Raw genomic sequence first — 19,952 nt, 5'->3', positions numbered from 1 at the left:
GGACTGAAAGGTGGGCTATTTTAGATTTTTTTAAAGTAGAATTTGTGGCCCTCATAGGCAGCCCCCAAAATTATGTTGGTCTCTCTGGTCAAATGATCCATTAAATCATCATCCGTCAGATAAATATCATCTACATAGGTCAATGCCTCTTCATTCAAATTCTAAAGTAAATCTGTTACCCTAGCGGAGAACAACCCAGGGCAATTCTTATACCCTTGGGAGAGTCCACAGAATTGACCCTGAGAACCGAGCGCTGAGAATGCTGTCAAATATCTGCTTTAAGTGCTATATTTTGGTAGAAAAATCCATTTGAGATATCTAGTGTTGTTTTGTATTTTTTCCGCCCAATGTTATTCATTAATGCAGCACTGTGTTCATTCTGTACTGCAAATGTTATAGTGCATGTGTTCAGATGTCTGTAGTCTAAAACTAGATGGTATGAAGTATTAGGTTTCATTACAGGAAACAAAGGTTTATTAATTGAAGAGGTGCAAGTTTCAATTACACCATAGTATTCAAGATGATCTAAGATCTCCATGACCTGTTTTTCCGCTTGTTGTTTTATTGGATACAGTCTCTGTGGAGTTGGAGTAGTTTTTCCTGAGATTAAATGGCCTGGTGACTCAGCATCCCACCCAACATGGTTGCAATATAATGCTGGAGAAAGTGCTACTGCCCACTCCTGTGGGTATGAATGTTTTAAGGATACTTGAACGCGGTCGGAGAAAGACAGTAAATTTACTGTCTCACCCTTTGGGCACTCCATAACAATTTCTAGCTGCCAAACGTTTTCAGCCAAAAGCATGTCATATCCATAAGTCAGGTTCTCCCAAAAGTGACCTTCAATTTTCTGGGTTTGTCCCCTTCCATTTGTAGTGTTATGTTATTTCGTGTAACCTATGTGGGATACTGAACCTCGTATCAGGTGTCTCCACCATGATATCTTCATTCAACTCCGCTGTCACCAGAAATTCCATCAGGTTCTGGCGAGCTATTGTTACTTCTGTTGTGCTATCTAGCATCTTCAGAGCACATTCCCCATTCAGGAGTTGAGTCCTCAGAATTCTGGGCACGTCTAACTTTAAGACCTGCTACTTTCTTCATTTTAAATTGAGGTTTTGATTTTTGTTTCTCTTCTTTTTTGGAAGAACGTTATCACCATTCCTAAGGTTGTACCTCCTTTCGGAGGGTTCCTGTTTAGGATACCCACCTGTGGATTCTGACCTATTTTCTCTATTCTTTTGTTTTTTTATTATTATTATCCCTTTTCTTCTTAGAAGAATTAGGTGCTTGCTTGGTGTTATCTTTAGCAGGACCACCCATGAGTTGAGGTTTTGTTGCTCTAGCTCCCAAACTATCTCTACCTAATTCTGCATAGTTGTCTTTGAAAATTTTAGGTAATGCACGCTCCTGTTGTAAAGGAGTGAAATCCCTCATGTGTTGTCGTTTTGCCACTGCTCCTGCATCCCCTTTTATGTTTGCTAATATAATAGTTGATACCTGGGCACAATTTCCTAACAATTTCATCCCTAAGTTCAAAGCAGGTTCTGCTCCATACTCGTTCTGTATTTGTCTCAATACATCTAATATTACTGCTATTGAAGGGATACCATGAGTCCTGGTATATTTGGCAGTGGGAACTGTAACCCAAGAGGTACAATCCTCTATCTGAGGAGCTATACCCATTGGCAAGCAGATTGTTAAAATTATGTGTTTTTCTTGAGGGCTTGTGTGTGGAAACACTGCCTCTAACTGTGTTATTTTCTGAGCTATCCAGAGTGGCATTTGCTCAAGTCTGCATCCCCAAATGCGATGCAGTGCACGCAACGAAATTTGTTTTATTTATTTATAAGTTTACTTACCTGTACAGCTCCATCATCCATAGATTACTACCCCCCACCCTGTCCCTCCCCATCCCCCTCGCCACGTCACCACCCGGCAGTACTCCCACTACAGACCGCGGCTGCTAGGGCATAGGCACAGTATGAGTTATGTCCTCTTTTTGTTGTTTGCAGAGCAAGCACATTGCCTGTTCCTCGCCCCTTTTCCAGGCTGAAAGTGGGTTGGGATAGGGATCACCCCATACTTAGTTTCATGAACTGTGCCTTGAACGATGCATTGTAAGGTTTGTGTAGGTAACACTGTGGTATCCAATGTTTGTAGGTGCACATGTTCCTCCAGCCGTGTTTCTTTGTGGAGAGACAGGCCTTATCTTCTATTAGTGAGAGCTGTTTTGTGCTTATTTTTGCTTCCCTTTTTAATTCCTAATGGCTAATAGTAAGGCCCCAGGTAGTTGGCTTGAGTCAGATAGCACTCACATGCCGAACTTTGTTTTGCATTCAGTTCAATCCAAAGATAGTGGCCCAGGGTGCCTTCCTTTGTGGCCCTGAGCTTATTGCAAAGGCCATTGTACGTGCCAAGGCATGCCTGCATGTGCCAAATTCTATTCTTATTTGGGCTGCTGATGTGTGAAAGGGAAGCTGGAAAATTGTTCTGTACACCTTTATGAGCATTTGTCAAGTATAGCTCTCTCCTACCCTTTAAGTTCCTCACTCCCATAAGCTAAGGTCGGGAGAATCTATGCCTGGGCCATCTGGAGGATAGGCGTAAGTGTGGGTCCTTTTAACTTAGTTTATACAGATCGGAGAGCAAACAATAATGCAGTCCCCTTCTTTTTTATTTCATTCATCTGGCTCCTGCATCGTGTTGTTGAAGGGTGATGCCTACGTACTTGTGGCATTTGGTTGCACCTAGATTCTCCTGCTCAAGACGTGGGTCCTGTGCTTTCGATGCCACCAGAAGGTCTGGCTAATGAGGGGTGATACCCAAAACCAGTTCTAGGATGCATGTTTCTGGTCGAGGGGGGACCTGGCCTGGCAGTTTGGGCTAGATTGTTCCCATGGGGAGCAGGGTCAAGACTTATTTTCAAATGGCTGGGTCCAAGCTGGAATGGTGTGGCGAGCAAAAAAGCAATGGATTTAACCCAGATCTGTGACTGAGGGTATATGTTTGATTTGTTCAGCATTCTGTCCATCATCTTTGCTTTTTGCATTGAGCAAACAGGCACTTGGCGCCGTACCTTGAAGTACATAACTGGGTGCTTGTACTTTAATTTTTTCTTTCTTTAATTGTTGCTTCAAATAAACCTTGACTTTTTAATTGCGTCAATGCAGCCCATATGTACACTTTAGTTTTTGATGTTTTAAGTTGTGACAGTGGAGATAGTTAATTGTATTTCTCATCTGGCATTATGTTTATTCAGGCACCACTGTCTATAATAAAAGGTATTGAGCAACCGTTTATCTTTAGTGTAATATTCGGACAATGCTTGAAGGACTTTGGTGCTTTTTCTTATCGACTTTCCTTTGATCTGTATTTTTCTTTACAAGTGACCAGTTCAACATGTGCACATTTTTCTGAGGTAAACCGACATTGCGCAACCCATTGCCTTCGCTTTCACTCGATGTGGATACTGAAGAACTCTTTGAAGATGATTTGGATGATGATTGACTTTGTTTGGTGTCGATTTGTCTCAATTGGTTTGGTCGAATGGCCTTGTGGGTGTGCATCAAGCGTTGCTTCTGAAGCGTTCATGTGGCCATTTTCTCTTCGCGACATGACTCACTTATTTTCTCCTTCGCCTTGCAAACTGTCACAAAATCTTTCTTCTTTTCACAGTCCTTACACACCTGTCCAATGGCGGGACTTTTACCTTCATGTGGAAGAAAGAAAACGACACCTGAAGCACAACTTGTTCTACTGTGGAGACATCACACTGTGTGCCTCCGACCTATGCTTTGGCGTACTTTTTATGTTCATGACTGACTAACTCTGGGCATCTCCAGCCTCCGTGTTAGCAGCTTGTCGAACAGCACCTCTTCAACTCCATGCAGCCATGAGAACTTGCTCGAGACTAAGAGTTTCCCTTTGCATTCGGCTGTATTGAGTGGTTGTGGTGGTTTCAGGAATGTAGCAGCACTGTAACAATTGGTGGAACTTACTGATTTGGAGAGTAGTGTTCACTCCAACTAACATTGGCGATCTTGTTTATGGAAACCATCCCTGAGGCCTTGGGACGTGCTGGCCTCTGGGTCATCTTTAATAGTTACAGTAAATTTGACCTCTTTCTTAGTCTCCATTTGAAAAGCAACCTTTCACGATTCCATACATTCTCTCAGTCTTCTGTTCTTTGGAAACCTCTGGAGTTGTTCTGTGCCCCATTCTACAGCTTTGGTGATGCGCCACTTTATTTATGGACTGCTCCCCAAACACAACCCCGTTCGCTTCCTGCTTGGCCACTCCACCTGGCTTTGTGGTATGATAATTTGCAGTTCTGGTAAACAGATGACTGTTTCTTCTATTTGAATTGCTTTGCTTATATGCGTCTCATTGCACTGCGGATACCTAGCTGATCTCTGCTTTGCAGTGCTTCTGGTTGCATTGTTATTTTGCAGTTTGCTGACACTATTTGCAACTCTTTCAAAACCTGGTTGTATCTGCCTTCAGCGTTCTCACTCTGTATGATATATAGCTTTAGATTGCGTAGTAGCGTGGTGCCTCTTTGTACGGCCTTCCCAGCAGGTTCTTGACCAGTAGGCTTCTCTGTGAAGCTTTCATTAACTTTAATTGCTTTACACAGGCTGAAGTTGTGCTTTGACTAAACATTCACCGAGTCGATTCAGCACTTCCATTGATACACAGGTGCAGTCTTCTGGACCACAGCAAACTCTGTGGGAGTGCACTGTCGATCTTTGGGTTACTTATCCCCTATCCTAACCCCATTTGTAGCGTCCTCTCCAGCCTGGGTACCCACTAATCACTACGCCACACATGGAGTTAAGTAAAACACGGCTTTATTCTCATGCATGTAACCTTGAGCTCAGCATTCTAAAACTGTATTCACTTCACAGCGCTCTAACGCTTACATCACAGTTCTACTGAGTCCATCAGGAATAAAAAGAGTTCTGTGATTGCTAACTCACCCAACACTACAAGTATTACCCAAGAACTGCAACAAACTGTGCACATGTCTTCATCGGCAGACTTACCAGGGACCTAAGCAATGCTACCCACTGCCAGGCCACAGCCTTCCCCACCCTGCCTCCTGGTCTCTTGTCCACACTGTCCCCCAGCTATTATTAACCACGTGTTTTGAGCAGGTAGCTGATAGGAACGATAATCGCCACAGAATTGAGAAATCCATGCAGCATTTCACGTGGAAAAACTAGCTTAGCATGGTTATTCCCCATTCCGTGAGGATTAACTCATAATAGCCAGGTATAAATGCATAGATAGTGCCAGGAGGGTAATTTCTGGCTATGTAGTATCCCCTTACCTAAATACAGCTATCCCATGGTCAAGGCAGTAGTGTTTCTAGTACACCTTCTCCGATAAAACAAGGTGGGCAAGAATAGCCTTTAGCATCTTTGGTGTTCTAGCTTAAAATATATAGCAGAAATGTTACTATGTCTGCTGCATTTCACAATAGCCACAATTCCTACATAAAACAGCAGTCGATAAACAATGCCTTAAAGTGTGAGTTTGCTGCCTCTAGTAATTTAACCTAACTTTGAAAAGTAGGTTCAGACCAAAAAGGCAGACTAGCCTTACTATCACCCTGACATTGACCGGGAATTTGGAGGATATGGGACTGCTTTCAGAACAGGGTCGTCTGCCATTACCCTGCCCTGGCCCCCCTTGTCACATTGTAATTGCACCCTCCTGCAGTGTGGGGCTGATTGAACTTTTTTTTTTACCAGGGCTGATTTTGGTTTCCAACCGTCAACCTGCATGTCATCTGACAACATCCTCTTGAGTAGGATGACCACGTCATTCCAAGTCATTACGGATACATGGATGCTTTCTCCAGTCCCGACATTTTCACCTATAAAAACATTTTTGTTGTTGTTGCAGTTTTATATAGCGCAAACTTGATCTGAAGGTATTGGAGCACTTGACACTACACAAGGACACCTTCATTTTTTGGTAGGCACGGGAGATTGAGTCGCCGAAACTTGAACCTGTTTCCTCACTTCCAAAGTCTGCAGCTCTGGCCGTTATGGCCGTTAGGCCACACCCTTTGACTACAGGTTTGTTAGTCTACTTAGTTTAATCGAAGGAAAATCAGACAGAATGCATTCGGATGTCACAGAAACGTCCAGGACTGAACATAGTCTCAGTAATAAGGGGGGGGGGGAGCGAGGGGGGGAGTGAGGGGGGTTCTCCATACTTCTCAGGTCATGCCATCCAAAGACATAGTTTTATAGATTCGTATGTGTTTCAATGCTAGTCTAACACTTGTCCCCATCCCATGATTCTCATGTATGGGTTCGTTTCAGTTCCTAATGTCACCTATGCACATTAACTGCAGCAATGAGCCACAATATCTTTCTATTGATTAAAACACCAGTTTCAGTTGCACAAAAGCACAGTTGCTCTTGCTTTTTCAGTATTGCATGAACAATCTCTAGAAAAGCATGTTTTACGCTTGCTGGTGCACTTGCCCTCGCTGTCATGCTACTTTATATACTTTCTTCAGAACCGATCTCCTCACATTTACACACATTTTCAAAGATCAGTGCATAAAGAGCACGTTTAAAAAGCAAAATGTGAAGTTTTGTTTTTTTACATAAATCGCTTCTTCTTGATGGCGTTGACTGTTTCAGAGGCTCGTACAAGGGTTAAAATAATTCTAAAGACATCCGGGAATTCACTTAATCAGGATCGAAGCCTATAATCGAATTTAATTAGCAGGTTGCTTAACCTAACAAGATAAAAAGATAGACTGTTAAAAAATCCAATACACCAGTACAAATAGTTGTCTTTGTTTTAATTATATCCCTTATTTGCTTACCTAGTTATTATCTGACATCCTTTGATAAAACCGCATCAATAAGTTTGAAAGAGAGGAGCTGGTTATTTTTTGTTCATGCTTGACTTCGTGTACCAGCTTTTAATTTTTCAACTATTCAATTGAATTTCATGGTATTTTTAGTGAATTAAATCAAAACTTTGTTATGCATGTTCCTAATATTGTGTGCACCATGGCTTTATTTTTTATTTTTTTTATCAGCGTACCAATGTTGTTAATCCAACGAGAAAAACATACAAACATTTTTAACCTTTGTTTGTCATAGGTGATTAGCGCGGGAATTCACTCTCATTTATAAACCCTAATGAAAAATATCTTCCTAATAGAAAAACTTTTCTCCAATACAAAAGTGATCCAGTTTGGGGCAGCCATTTTTTACCTGGTGAGCAGCAATGTCCGTCTCATTGCGTTGCCATAAGCAGGGGTAGACCGAGAAACCAAAGCAGCCCTGGCAAATTTTGTCAGACCAGCCCCCATACAGTGTGTATGTAGTGAGCACAGCGAGCGAGCCTGACCACTACAGGAGGGATTTGGGGGAAGGGCGGGGGGCATTTTTCCCCCTAAAATATTTGGGAAAAATGGCAAAAATTGTTTATTCTACAACACATTTTTCATTATAAATTCAAATAAATTTGATTTTAAAACATAGTAAATGATGACCTTACAGTTCACTAAAATACAATATTATTTGTTGAGGCCCTTGAAAGATTCCCTCACTATCACCCTCCAACAGTGCCCCTCTTCGCTCCATAACCTCTCTATCACATGTATTTTGTTTACTTTATATCAGCTCTCACACCAGTGTAGTCACACATATAGAGACAATGAAACATACGTGTGTAAATCAGTGTAAAGAAAATGTTACATAAGACAAAGGGGAATACAAGGTGTAAGGTTTACATATCATCCATAATCAATCAATTAGCATTTGTAAAGTTCAGCACTATCACCCCGAGGGGTATCTGGGTGCTCAGGATGTGACATTTCAGTCTAAGAGCCAGGTCTTGAGTGACTTTCTGAAATCCACCATGGAGGGTGCTGTCTGTAAAAGGGGGAGGGGGGTGGGGGGGGGGGGGAGCTAATTCCCGGGCTTGGCTGCAATGAACGAAAAAGAGCATCCCCTGTTGTGGCTGTGAAGGATGCGCGAACTGTGAGCAAGGGCTAGTGAGGATGAGCAAAGTTGTCTTGCGGGTTGATGGAAATTTGTCGTGATTGCAAGCAGCGCAAGAACACGCATGCGCCACTAACCTTGCTCCAAGGGCCAGCAGAGACGACAAGACGATAGTCCTCAAAGCCTCTCCCCATAAACTCTCAACACTGGGTAATCCACCACTTTTTAAGGGAATCTGGAAGGAGGCCGCGAGGTGAATGAGCAGAGGACGTCTTTGCTTCCGCGAATTTCTCAGGTCAAAGCTACCACAGTAGGCATAGGGATTGTCAGTACAATATCTTTTCTTCTTCTTCCCGTAGAGATCTCAGGAGAATTAGAAGCAAATAGGATGGCCAAAAGTGTATAAGAAGTTACGTCACTTCTCAATGTTTGCATTCACCTCGACTATGTTTATTAATAGGTAGCAGATATCTACTGTTAGACGTTAACAGCACGTCTAAGCATCACCACAATACTTCTTGTGGATAAGTAGGAAACAGATTCAGTAATCTTCCTCTTTACTCGTACGTCGGGAGGTAACAGGGTAAAACAGGCAATCCCCCGCGCACGTTGCACTACGAATGTTCAGGCTTAAATGAAATCCAAAAGTATGACAAACAAACACAACGGAAATAAGGAGGCGATCCCGCACTCCTCTCGATACTTGCAGTTTGCAGAATACGGCTTGTACACCAACTCCGCGGTGACAGGGACCTTGCAGGCTCTTTCCCGGCGAGGCGCGTGTAAGGGCTCTGACCGCGCTGGCTCTTCGTCGGCGCTGGACACTCTCAGACTCTGACCGCGCTGGCTCTTCGTCGGCGCTGGAACACCCTGGGATTCTGACCACGCTGGCTCTTCGTCGGCGATGGTAAACACAGGAACGCCAACCTCACAGGTCTCACCGTCGGCGCAATAGAAAACAGGCATCCACAGGATAGGAAACGGAGCAGTCTCAGGATCAACATTGACAAGCACTGGTCCGGTGATTGGGAGGAACCTATATAGCGTCCGCCCACTTCCCTGGTTCTTGGCGCCGCATTGCCTTCTGGTACCAGTAGTTCTTCCATTTGGGAAGCGTAATGTAAATGCACTTATTCTTCCTCGTGCCTGTTAGTGTGATCGCTACAGTACCCCCTCTCGAGGACCGCCGTCCCGGCGGACGACCAGGTTTCCCAGGGTACTTTTCATGGAACTGCGCCAATAAGTCAGGACAATGAAGATTGGTAATAGGTTCCCAGGTACGGTCCTCGGGGCCAAACCCTTTCCAATCAACCCGATATTGGATTCTACCTCGCACCATCCGGGAGTCTAAGATAGATGCAACCTCGTACTCATCCTGTCCCTCGATCTCCAGAGGTTGAGGGTGGTCCGGCACCCGGACATCAGGAAGGCAAGGGCGAAGAAGCGACATGTGAAACACAGGATGTATCGACCATGACACAGGGAGAGAAAGCTTCATGGCTACCGGATTTATCACCTCACTGATACCATAGGGACCAATAAACTTTGGCTTCAGTTTACTGATTCCCTTCAAATGCAGGTTCCGTGTAGAGAGCCACACTTTATCCCCCACTTTATACTCAGGTTCTAAGGAGCGATTTATATCGGCATAACGCTTCTGGGCCTTTTGGGCATTTTCCAAGCAATGTCTAGCGTCAATCAAGATAGCCCTAAGATGAGCATGATGTTCCTGAACAGTAGGTACCAATGAGGTGGCAGGCCACTCAAAGGGAAGCATGTTAGGATGAAAACCATACAAGTAAAAGAACGGGGAGCATCCCAAGGTGGAATGTACAGCATTATTATAGGCGAACTCCGCCAACCACAAAAGGGTGGTCCAGTCAGCGGTGCTTTGCAATGTAAAACAACGGAGTTATTGTTCGAGTGTTTGATTTAGCCTTTCCGTTTTTCCATCCGTTTGCGGATGGTAACTAGAGGAGAGGCGTGCATCGATTTGGAGCAATGTACATAGAGCCTTCCAGAAATGGGAAGTGAATTGTGTTCCACGATCTGTTATCAACACACTTAGCAAGCTATGCATCCGCACGACATGTTGCAGGAACACCTTAGCCAATTCAAATGAGGAGGGTAGACCGGGCAAGGATATAAAATGTCCCATTTTCGTGAGATGATCAACTACCACCAATATAACGGTTTGGCCTTCGCAAGGGGGCATCTCCACAATGAAGTCCATAGACACGGTATGCCAGGGTTTGGGTGGTATCGGCAACGGTTGTAGCAGACCTGAAGGTTTAGCATGACTAGACTTCCCTTGGGCGCAAACAGCACAATTCTTGACGTATTCTTTCACGTCGGCTCTAAGACTAGGCCACCAAAACGATCATTCCACTGTGGCAATGGTTTTATGTATGCCCATGTGTCCGCCTAATACTGAGTCATGAGCCCATTGTAACACCTGTAGTTGTAAAACGCTTTGGGGTATGTACAATGCATGGTAATGGTATGCAAGTTGGTCTTTCTCACAGCGATGCGCTGGATCTTCTTGTATCCAGGAAGGAACATCCAAAACAGACAGGGCAACTTTGCAATCCTCCAGAAAATCCTTGGAGGTGATTAAGGCTACTGTGTCCTCCAGAATGTGTGTCTCCTTAAGGATGGACGGTGGTTCTGTGGGGGCAGCTGTCTCCTCATCCCCAAGCCGCGAGAGGGCATCTGCTTTCCCGTTGCGTGTTCCGGGTCTGAACTTAATCACGAAATCGAAGTCGGAAAAGAAGAGAGTCCACCTTAGCTGGCGAGGAGTCAATGCTTTCGCTGTCTTTAAAAACAACAAATTACGATGATCTGTAATTATTTCCACTGTATGCAAGGCCCCTAGAAGATAATGTCTCCACTCTTCAAATGCTCTTTTAATGGCAAGAAGTTCTTTGTCCGTAATGGTGTAATTAACTTCACAGGGAGTGAGTTTCTTCGAGTAATACGCCACAGGGTGAAGCTGTCCTGTAGAAGGGTGTCTTTGTGACAGCATTCCCCCAAGAGCATACTGCGAAGCGTCGGTTTCCAGAATGAACGGCAGTTGGGGGTCTGGATGTCGTAGGACAGGTGCTTGTGTGAACTTCTTTTTCAGAAGCTGAAAGGAACTTTCTGCTTCCTCTCCCCATATGAATGGAGCATTCTTTCTCAGGAGTGCCATGATAGGTTGTATGGTCTTGGAGAAATCCTGAACAAATCTCCGATAGTAGTTGGCAAAGCCAAGGAAGCTCTGCACTGATTTTACGTTTTTAGGCGTCTTCCATGACAAAATGGCTTCAACCTTATTCATGTCCATCCTGAACCCTTGGGCGTCAATGACATACCCCAAAAAAGCCACTTCTTGTACATGAAATAGGCATTTCTCCAACTTAGCGTACAGGGAATTCTGTTGCAATCTGTCCAATACGGTCTTTACATGTGATATGTGTTCAGAATAAGACACGGAATACATCAAAATATCATCTATGTACACTATGCAAAAAGATTCCAAGCACCCCCTTAAAACCTCATCCATAAAGTACTGGAAAGCTGCTGGGGCGTTGCAGAGACCGAAAGGCATCACCCTATACTCATAGAGGCCAAATTTGGTTCTGAACGCGGTTTTCCACTCATCCCCCTGTTTCACGCGCACTAGATGGTATGCTCCGCGGAGATCAAGTTTGGTGAAGTATCGAGCGCCTTTTAACTGGTCCATTAAGACTGGAATCAGGGGGAGAGGGTATCTGTTCTTGATCGTCACTTTATTTATGGCTCTGTAGTCAATACAGGGTCTCAATTCTTCACAGTCCTTCTTTGGAATGAAGAACATGGGTGATGAGGCAGGGGAGGTGGAATGTCTTATAAATCCAGTAGCCAGGTTTTCATCGATGTAGGTCTTCAGATACTGTGTCTCTTTCTCCGTTAAGGCATACACTCCACTACAAGGAATGTCTGCTCCAGGGACAAGGTCTACGCGGCAGTCATATGCCCGGTGAGGAGGCAATTGGATGGCTTTTTGTTTGTCGAACAGAGCACTATACTCTAGGTACTCTTCTGGCAATGTCGTGGCACAACAGAACTGGTCGACTGTACAAGAGTTTGCTAAGTATGTAGCAGGTGATGGGTCAGGTGTGTAGCTATAGGTAGCCTGACACTGACAATGCTCCCTGCAATAATCAGACGTCATACTGACTGTTCTAGAGGACCAACTCACCACAGGATCGTGTAAGGTGAGCCAGGGCATTCCCAGAATAAGACGGAATTGCGGTGCATCAATGAGATCGAACTGAATGTTTTCACTGTGCTCCTTCCCAAATTCCATCCGTAGCGGAAGGGTATGAGATACGACTGGTCCTGAAGAAAGGACCGTTCCGTCCACTGCCTTGACGGTTTCAGGTTTTTGTTTCTTTTCACATGGAATGCCCATTCGAAGGGCATATTCTCGATCGATATAATTTCCAGTAGCCCCTGAATCCAGCAGGGCATCTACTAGTAAAGACTCCTGAGTCGTGATCCATAAGGATACGCTGACATTCATATGGGCGACCGCAGGATGAAGGGTATTCGCTACAAAAGGGGAGACCATGGTAGATGGGTGTCTCGAATCAGAGGTCTCTAACTGATCCGAGACCTTTAGTTTTCCGTCGGCTCGTCCATTCTTGAAGTGGCCTGTACTCTGGGAAGAGGGGTTTTTCCCGGAACGTAATTTCTAGCTCGGCAATCATTTATGTAATGTCCACTTTTACCGCAATAAAGACAGAGTTTGAGTCTTCTTCGCCTGTCCTTCTCTTCTTTGGTGAGTGGACCACGGATCCCCCCGATCTGCATTGGTTCAGGACTATCTGGTACTTTGTAGGTATGGGCGGAAAATCCGTTCCACTCGCGGATTTTGCGGATTTTCGGGAAATCCGCAATCCGCGAGATTCGCGAATCTCCCGCAAAATCCGCAAATCCGCGAGCAGCGGATTTTGCTCGCACTGCTCGCACTGTTCGCGTGAGTTCGCGGCTTCCCAGTACAACTTCGCGCCCCGCGAATAAGTGCTAAATTGCAGAAATACGATCTTAGCAAAACTGAAACTACTTGCCAGGTTCAAAAGTTCAGGCTCATCATTAGTAGCCATTTCCTGTAGTGCTTCCTGAGGGGCCCCTCCAGAGTTCAGTTGCCAGTTGCAACTATTATGTGACCCTGCTCTGAACCTCAGAATAGTTACACATATGCCACAAAGGTCCTGAATTACAGCTAAGGGAGACAAGCAGGAGCCAGGCTGGAAGTTAAAATCCATTAATCAGCCCCTAATTCATTATTGTCAGTTGGGGCAGGGCAGGTGTTGTAACTAATTTTGCAACAATGAAAGCACTTAGCAAGTGCAAAAGATCACTAATCAGGGCGCACTAAGGAAGCAGGTGCCAGCTAAAAAAATATTCTGTGACACATTAATCAGCCCCAAATTAATTCAGGTCACTTGAGGCAGGGAAGGTGTGCTTTGCTTTGCCGAAAATAATGTACACTGGACAACCAGAGGGTGTGGTGATGAAACAGAGGGTGGCATGGGTGGGCCAGAGGGTGGCATGAGTAGTCAGAGAGTGGCAGTGGTGACAGAGAGTGGCAGTGATGAAGAAGAGTGTCCCAAACAGGCTGGACACGTAGAAACAACAAGTTCGCAAAACTTGCGACCCGACAGGTAAGTTCGCAAATTGCGAAATTGTAAAAACCCTCGCGAACTGGCAGAAACACGGGCGAACACAAAAAAAAAAAAATTCGCGGATTTTGCGAATTGCGAGTTCGCAAATCCGCAAAATTCGCGAACGCGAGATCCGCAAAATTGGCCCATGCTCTTCACCCCCTTGTCGAGTTCTGACCAAGGGGTATGAAAACCTGTAGTCACCCCTACTTCGATCCCCCTTCCTTTCCAACAATCGGTGATCAAGTTGGACCGTTAAATCAATGAGTTCCTCGCAGGTGGACGGTAGTTGCACCACTTGTGCCAATACGTCCTTCAGTTCACTCCTCAGCCCCTGATAAAACAAGGATATCCTTTTTTGAACTGACCAATCCGTCTCCACTATAAGGCGATTGAACGTGGTAATATAAGACAAGAGGTCTTGTGACCCTTGTCGTAAAGCCATTAATTCCCGGTCCAAGGACATCATGTGAGACTTTCTGTCAAACAACTTCCGTAGCTCAAGACAAAATTCAGAGAAATTCCGAAGTACAGGATCATCCTGTTCCAGTACAGGGATCGTCCAACTGGACGCATTCCCTCCCATATAAGACATCATGAATGCTGTTTTGGACGCCTCATCCTGAAACACCATGGGTTTACATAAAAAATGAAGACGACATTGGTTCAAGAATGTTTCGAATTTTCTGGGGTCTCCGTAGAATATTTCGGGCGGAGCTAGAGGTATACCCTGGTTCTGTATGATGTGTACGGTAGGAGTAGTCTCGGTAGAGGTGGAAGGAGCCACAAAGGAACCCCCTGACGGGAAGGAAGGAGGTGGGGGCAAAGTGGCTGGTCTCAACAATGGTTTAACAACTGGTTCTCTTTGTGCAAGATCAGACATGTCTTTACGCAAATCCGCCACTTCCTTATACAGAGCTTGATTCTCTGCTCTAGAGGTCTGGACTTCTTGCTGCAAGTTTGAAAAGCTTTCCAGTAAGGAGGTAAGGACCGCATTCGTATCCATCGTCTAGGCTGGACAGTTTTCTTGGGCTTGTCAACCTGTCGTGATTGCAAGCAGTGCAAGAACACGCATGCGCCACTAACCTTGCTCCAAGGGCCAGCAGAGATGACAAGACGATAGTCCTCAAAGCCTCTCCCCATAAACTCTCAATACTGGGTAATCCACCACTGTTTAAGGGAATCTGGAAGGAGGCCGCGAGGTGAATGAGCAGAGGACGTCTTTGGTTCCGCGAATTTCTCAGGTCAAAGCTACCACAGTAGGCATAGGGATTGTCAGTACAATATCTTTTCTTCTTCTTCCCGTAGAGATCTCAGGAGAATTAGAAGCAAATAGGATGGCCAAAAGTGTATAAGAAGTTACGTCACTTCTCAATGTTTGCATTCACCTCGACTATGTTTATTAATAGGTAGCAGATATCTTCTGTTAGACGTTAACAGCACGTCTAAGCATCACCACAATACTTCTTGTGGATAAGTAGGAAACAGATTCAGTAATCTTCCTCTTTACTCGTACGTCGGGAGGTAACAGGGTAAAACAGGCAATCCCCCGCGCACGTTGCACTACGAATGTTCAGGCTTATATGAAATCCAAAAGTATGACAAACAAACACAACGGAAATAAGGAGGCGATCCCGCACTCCTCTCGATACTTGCAGTTTGCAGAATACGGCTTGTACACCAACTCCGCGGTGACAGGGACCTTGCGGGCTCTTTCCCGGCGAGGCGCGTGTAAGGGCTCTGACCGCGCTGGCTCTTCGTCGGCGCTGGACACTCTCAGACTCTGACCGCGCTGGCTCTTCGTCGGCGCTGGAACACCCTCGGATTCTGACCACGCTGGCTCTTCGTCGGCGATGGTAAACACAGGAACGCCAACCTCACAGGTCTCACCGTCGGCGCAATAGAAAACAGGCATCCACAGGATAGGAAACGGAGCAGTCTCAGGATCAACATTGACAAGCACTGGTCCGGTGATTGGGAGGAACCTATATAGCGTCCGCCCACTTCCCTGGTTCTTGGCGCCGCATTGCCTTCTGGTACCAGTAGTTCTTCCATTTGGGAAGCGTAATGAAAATGCACTTATTCTTCCTCGTGCCTGTTAGTGTGATCGCTACAAAATTCAGTCGAAGGCTTGTGTAGGGTGGCCCTTGCTCGTGGAGAGCTTTGCAGGCGTGTGTGAGGAGCTTGAACTTCCATCTCTATTCTGGGTGGGGAGCCAGTATAGGCTTCTAAGGTGGGGAGTAATGTGTGTCCGTGTGGGGAAATCCAGGATGAGTTTGGCAGAGGCATTCTGTATGGTCTGGAGTCTTCGGAAGAGCTGGGAGAAGATGCCAGCATAGAGGGTGTTGCCGTAGTCGAGGTGGCTGGTGACATGGGTCTACGTGGTGGTTTTCCTGGCGTTGTCTTGGATACCCCTCAAGGTTTTTCAGATCATGTGCAGGGTGTGGAAACACGACGAATGACTTGTCATTTCATGGGCAGTTCGCTGTTGAGGATGATGCCTAGGTTGTGTGGTCTGTAGGCAGGGGTGTTGGTCCGAGTTCTGCTGGCCACAAGCTATGGTCCCATGCGGACATATTCTTCCCGAAGATGAGATCTTCTGTCTGTAATACTGGTAGGCATTGTTTAAGGGTGCTTGGTCTGGAGAAGCCAGACTAAGGATTCAAAATGTAAATGTAAATGTGTTTGTATTTATATAGCACCTTCTACACAGAGGTCTCGTAGCGCTGTATTCATACCGCTGTGGAACCCTTCCTGGCTTTCCTGTGAGATGTCCACTCCTGGGCACCCCCAAGGTGAAGCCAGGCATCCAAGCGCTGCTGGGGCCGTTTTGGAGAGTAAGCAAGCTATTGCCCAGAGTCACAGAGTGGGACCCATGATTAGACTAGGCACCGAGGTGAGAATTATCAGGTCCGTGGAGATTGAGTCTAAGAGTCGCCGAGGCAGGAATTGAACCCTGGTCCCGGGCCAGACCTCTGCATCAGGGTCTGCCGATCTAACCTTTGAGCCACGCTTCTCCACTGTAACACAGTGGTTGGGGTTGGATTTACTAATATGAATGTATTTCTACCCAAACATACCCATTTTAGCAACATTTGGGTAATGAAATACTGGGGGAAAAGTATAACTTTTGAACCTGTACCATGCAGTTTCCATAGAGCTTATTGATGGCAGTCCATAGCTCACTGTACTAGATACATTATGATTGTAAGTTATGAACTGCAAGTAACAAAAGGATCTCTGTGACAAAAGCAGTAGCCCACTGAGGTATGCACATTAAATACCATTCTGTGATCTGCATGGTACACGTTCTTTGCAGCAGGCATATTAATCCTCTACACTACATTAGATGAGTCAAAACTTCCAATAGACAAAACTCCAAGCACACTCCAGCAGAACGATTAATCACCACAGATATCGTTCTTGACACTTTTATTGTTACCTGGAAACTGCTTTACATACAAGGAACTCCGCAGCAAAAGTGAGAAGTGATTCATTATGCTGGCCAGGCGTTCTGATTTTGTTATCGGGGTACGATACTGCAGCATTGTTGCAAAACGGGCTCCCAGTAAAAAACTGCCCCACCCCTCCTCCAGACTCTCGGGGAAATGCCTGATGCCGAGTTAGGACAGTCCGGCCTTGGACATACGTATATTTTACACATTCCCCAAAAAACATCACTTGAAGAGATATTATGGTTAGCATCCAGAAATCCCCCCCCCCCAAAAAAGGACACAAAATGTGACAAGATTTTGAGAACTACACAACCATAACTTCTCAATATACTAGTAATAAGCTCACATATAAAGTTACATCACAAATGGTATCTCTAGGGATATTTTCGATCCCATAAAAACATAGCATATGTTGGACTTGGTCCTTTTGGCAGGTTCACCCCAAAACTTTTTGCTTTCTCCAAGCCTTTTTCTGTAACCTGGTGTTGGTGATCTTAGGCTTCTGAGCACTTTAGCACTGGGGTCCAGTGTAAAGTGCGTGCGCTCTCTATATATCTGTGGTGAGATGGGCCTGCCCTCCCATAGGAATGCATGGGGGATATGTGTGTCCATAGTAATTCCTGGTATGAGAGGAGTGCAGGGGCGAGTTTGGTATGTACGAACTTGTGAGGATAAATGCTGCTCAATGGTGTGGCATGTCTGTGTGCTGTGTGTCTGTCTGCCTGATGTGAATTGCATGTCTGGCTTGTGATTGACATGAGCTGAGAGGTGTGAGTGGCTCCAGGAGTCAGGGGGAGTCTGTGCAGTGGTGAATAGAGAGATGGGAGGGAGGAGTTGCACCTGGGACCTGAATAGGACTGTGCCTTTCCTCCACAATGCTGGCACCGATCCCTGTGGTGCGTCTGATCCCTGAGCCCCCACCTGACAAAGGAGAGAAGAGCTGAGCAAAACAAAGTGCTCCAAAGCTCCTCTATACCAGTTCTAACTGGTATCCCTAAACACTGTGCTGTGATACAAAGGGAAATGATGTATAAAAGTAGGGGCTGTGACCCAATAAGGTTGTTCAGTCTTGGAGTGCTGTTCCTGACAGGCGTGCTGCTGTTGGGGCTCCGGGGCTGCCATGAGGGCTTGCCTCCCTGGGCCCTGCATTGCCCAGTTGATGGCTAAGGGACTTTCTTGTTGGGACCTTCTCTGTCTTGGATTGCTCTGGACCTTTATGCACCTGGTGCCCTGTAAGCGCTTTTGATTTTGATTCTTCCAGGAAGGAGGCGAGCGTGGGCTTTGCAGCACTGCGCTGCTTAGAGAGAGGGAGGGAATCTCCAATGTAGGGATTCCCCCGTGACACCTGAGGAGCAGGTGCCTACCCCGTGCTTCCCATGGTATTCGCGGGTACCCTCCCCACTTTTGTTACTTACTGGTGAGCGGGAGCCCACCCCGCCGTATGCAGATTTTTCTGGTGCCCACCCACATTCTTTGGAATCCTAGCGGGAGCCCACCCTGCTTTATCTTTATTTATACTGGTGGGTGCCCACCCCACAGTTGTGCACTTCTTCGGGTGTCCACCCCGCCTAGACTATTTGTTTTCTTAGCGGGTGCCCACCCCGCTTCAAAGAGAGATCATCGCCGCGGCCCCGGGAGTAAAACGGAAGTCTGGCATGTCCGCCTGACTCGGGGTGAAGCTATCACCGGAAGGAGAAGCTGTGGCACTTCGTCTGGGCTCCCATGGTGAAGGGAGAGCCCTGCATGTGCTGCGATGACCGGAGGAGCCTGGAGCCATGGTGATGAAGGCGGAGGGGGCCTGAGGCACATTATTGGTGCCTGCCCCGCCGCAAGATTTAAAGCGCCGCTGAAGCCCCGGGTCCGAGGAGGGGGCCCGGGTGAAGGGAGGAAGAGAGTCCTGGTGGGAGCCCACCACGCGCTGCACACATGCCGGAATGAGGAGTCCTCCCCCCGCCTAAAGCCGGTGAGTTGGGACGGCTAAAGAGGGGGGGGGGCTAGACAAATGACCGGCAGTTGTTTCTTCCTGGAGCGACCCGCCGTTGTGGGCCGCTCCCACGTGATGGGCATAGTGTAGTTTAAGGGGCCAGAGGAGCCCATGTCTGGACATGGCCATTCCCATGAGGCAGCCCACCATGGCGGGCCGCTCCAACGCTTGGGGCGAATTCTCTTGTTGCAGTTGTTGAAGGGGAGCCTTTGTGATCCAGCGCATGGTGGGGCCTGATGGCGGCACCAGATGAGCTCCCCTGAGGCACATTGTCGGTGCCTGGAGCAGTGTAGGGGCCATTTTGTTTTGAGAGCCCCAGTGATGCACGTGTAGAGCCAGTGCTTGTTTTTGCTGGCCATCTTTCCCAACTGCCCTGCAAGAACGCAGGCAGCTGCAACGTTTGGGGGGCATGTTGTTTGGTGCCAGTGCCCCTTCCTTGAGTGGCCCCGCCTGCCAGAGGGCGCTCCAACGTGGGCATGATTGTTTTAGAGCCCTGTGTGGCTCCAACGTTGAGCATATTTGTGTACAGGGCACATCGAGTGCCCAGGGCCCCCATTTGGCAATCCCAGCTTGCGCAGCAATTTGTGCCTGCTGCAACGTTTAGGTCCTCATGTGATATTCCCAGCTGCCCAGCAAGTAGTGGGCAGCTGCAACGTTTAGACCTGCACAGATTGCGCACCCTTGACTTTAGCTGCATAGGTAGCAGCCATGACTTTGGAACATAGGGCATTGGAGCCCCTTTTTGAGATGGACAGTTGGCCAGGGGGACTGTTAGGATTGTAGGGCGCCAGGCCCTATTGTAATTACGTGATGCTAGGAAATGTAATGTAGGTAGTATGTT

This window comes from Lissotriton vulgaris, unplaced genomic scaffold (assembly GCF_964263255.1).
Source record: "Lissotriton vulgaris unplaced genomic scaffold, aLisVul1.2 SCAFFOLD_586, whole genome shotgun sequence".
NCBI classification, from domain to species: domain Eukaryota; kingdom Metazoa; phylum Chordata; class Amphibia; order Caudata; family Salamandridae; genus Lissotriton; species Lissotriton vulgaris.
The sequence above is the reverse complement of the archived record's forward strand: the minus strand, read 5'-3'. Positions refer to the sequence as shown.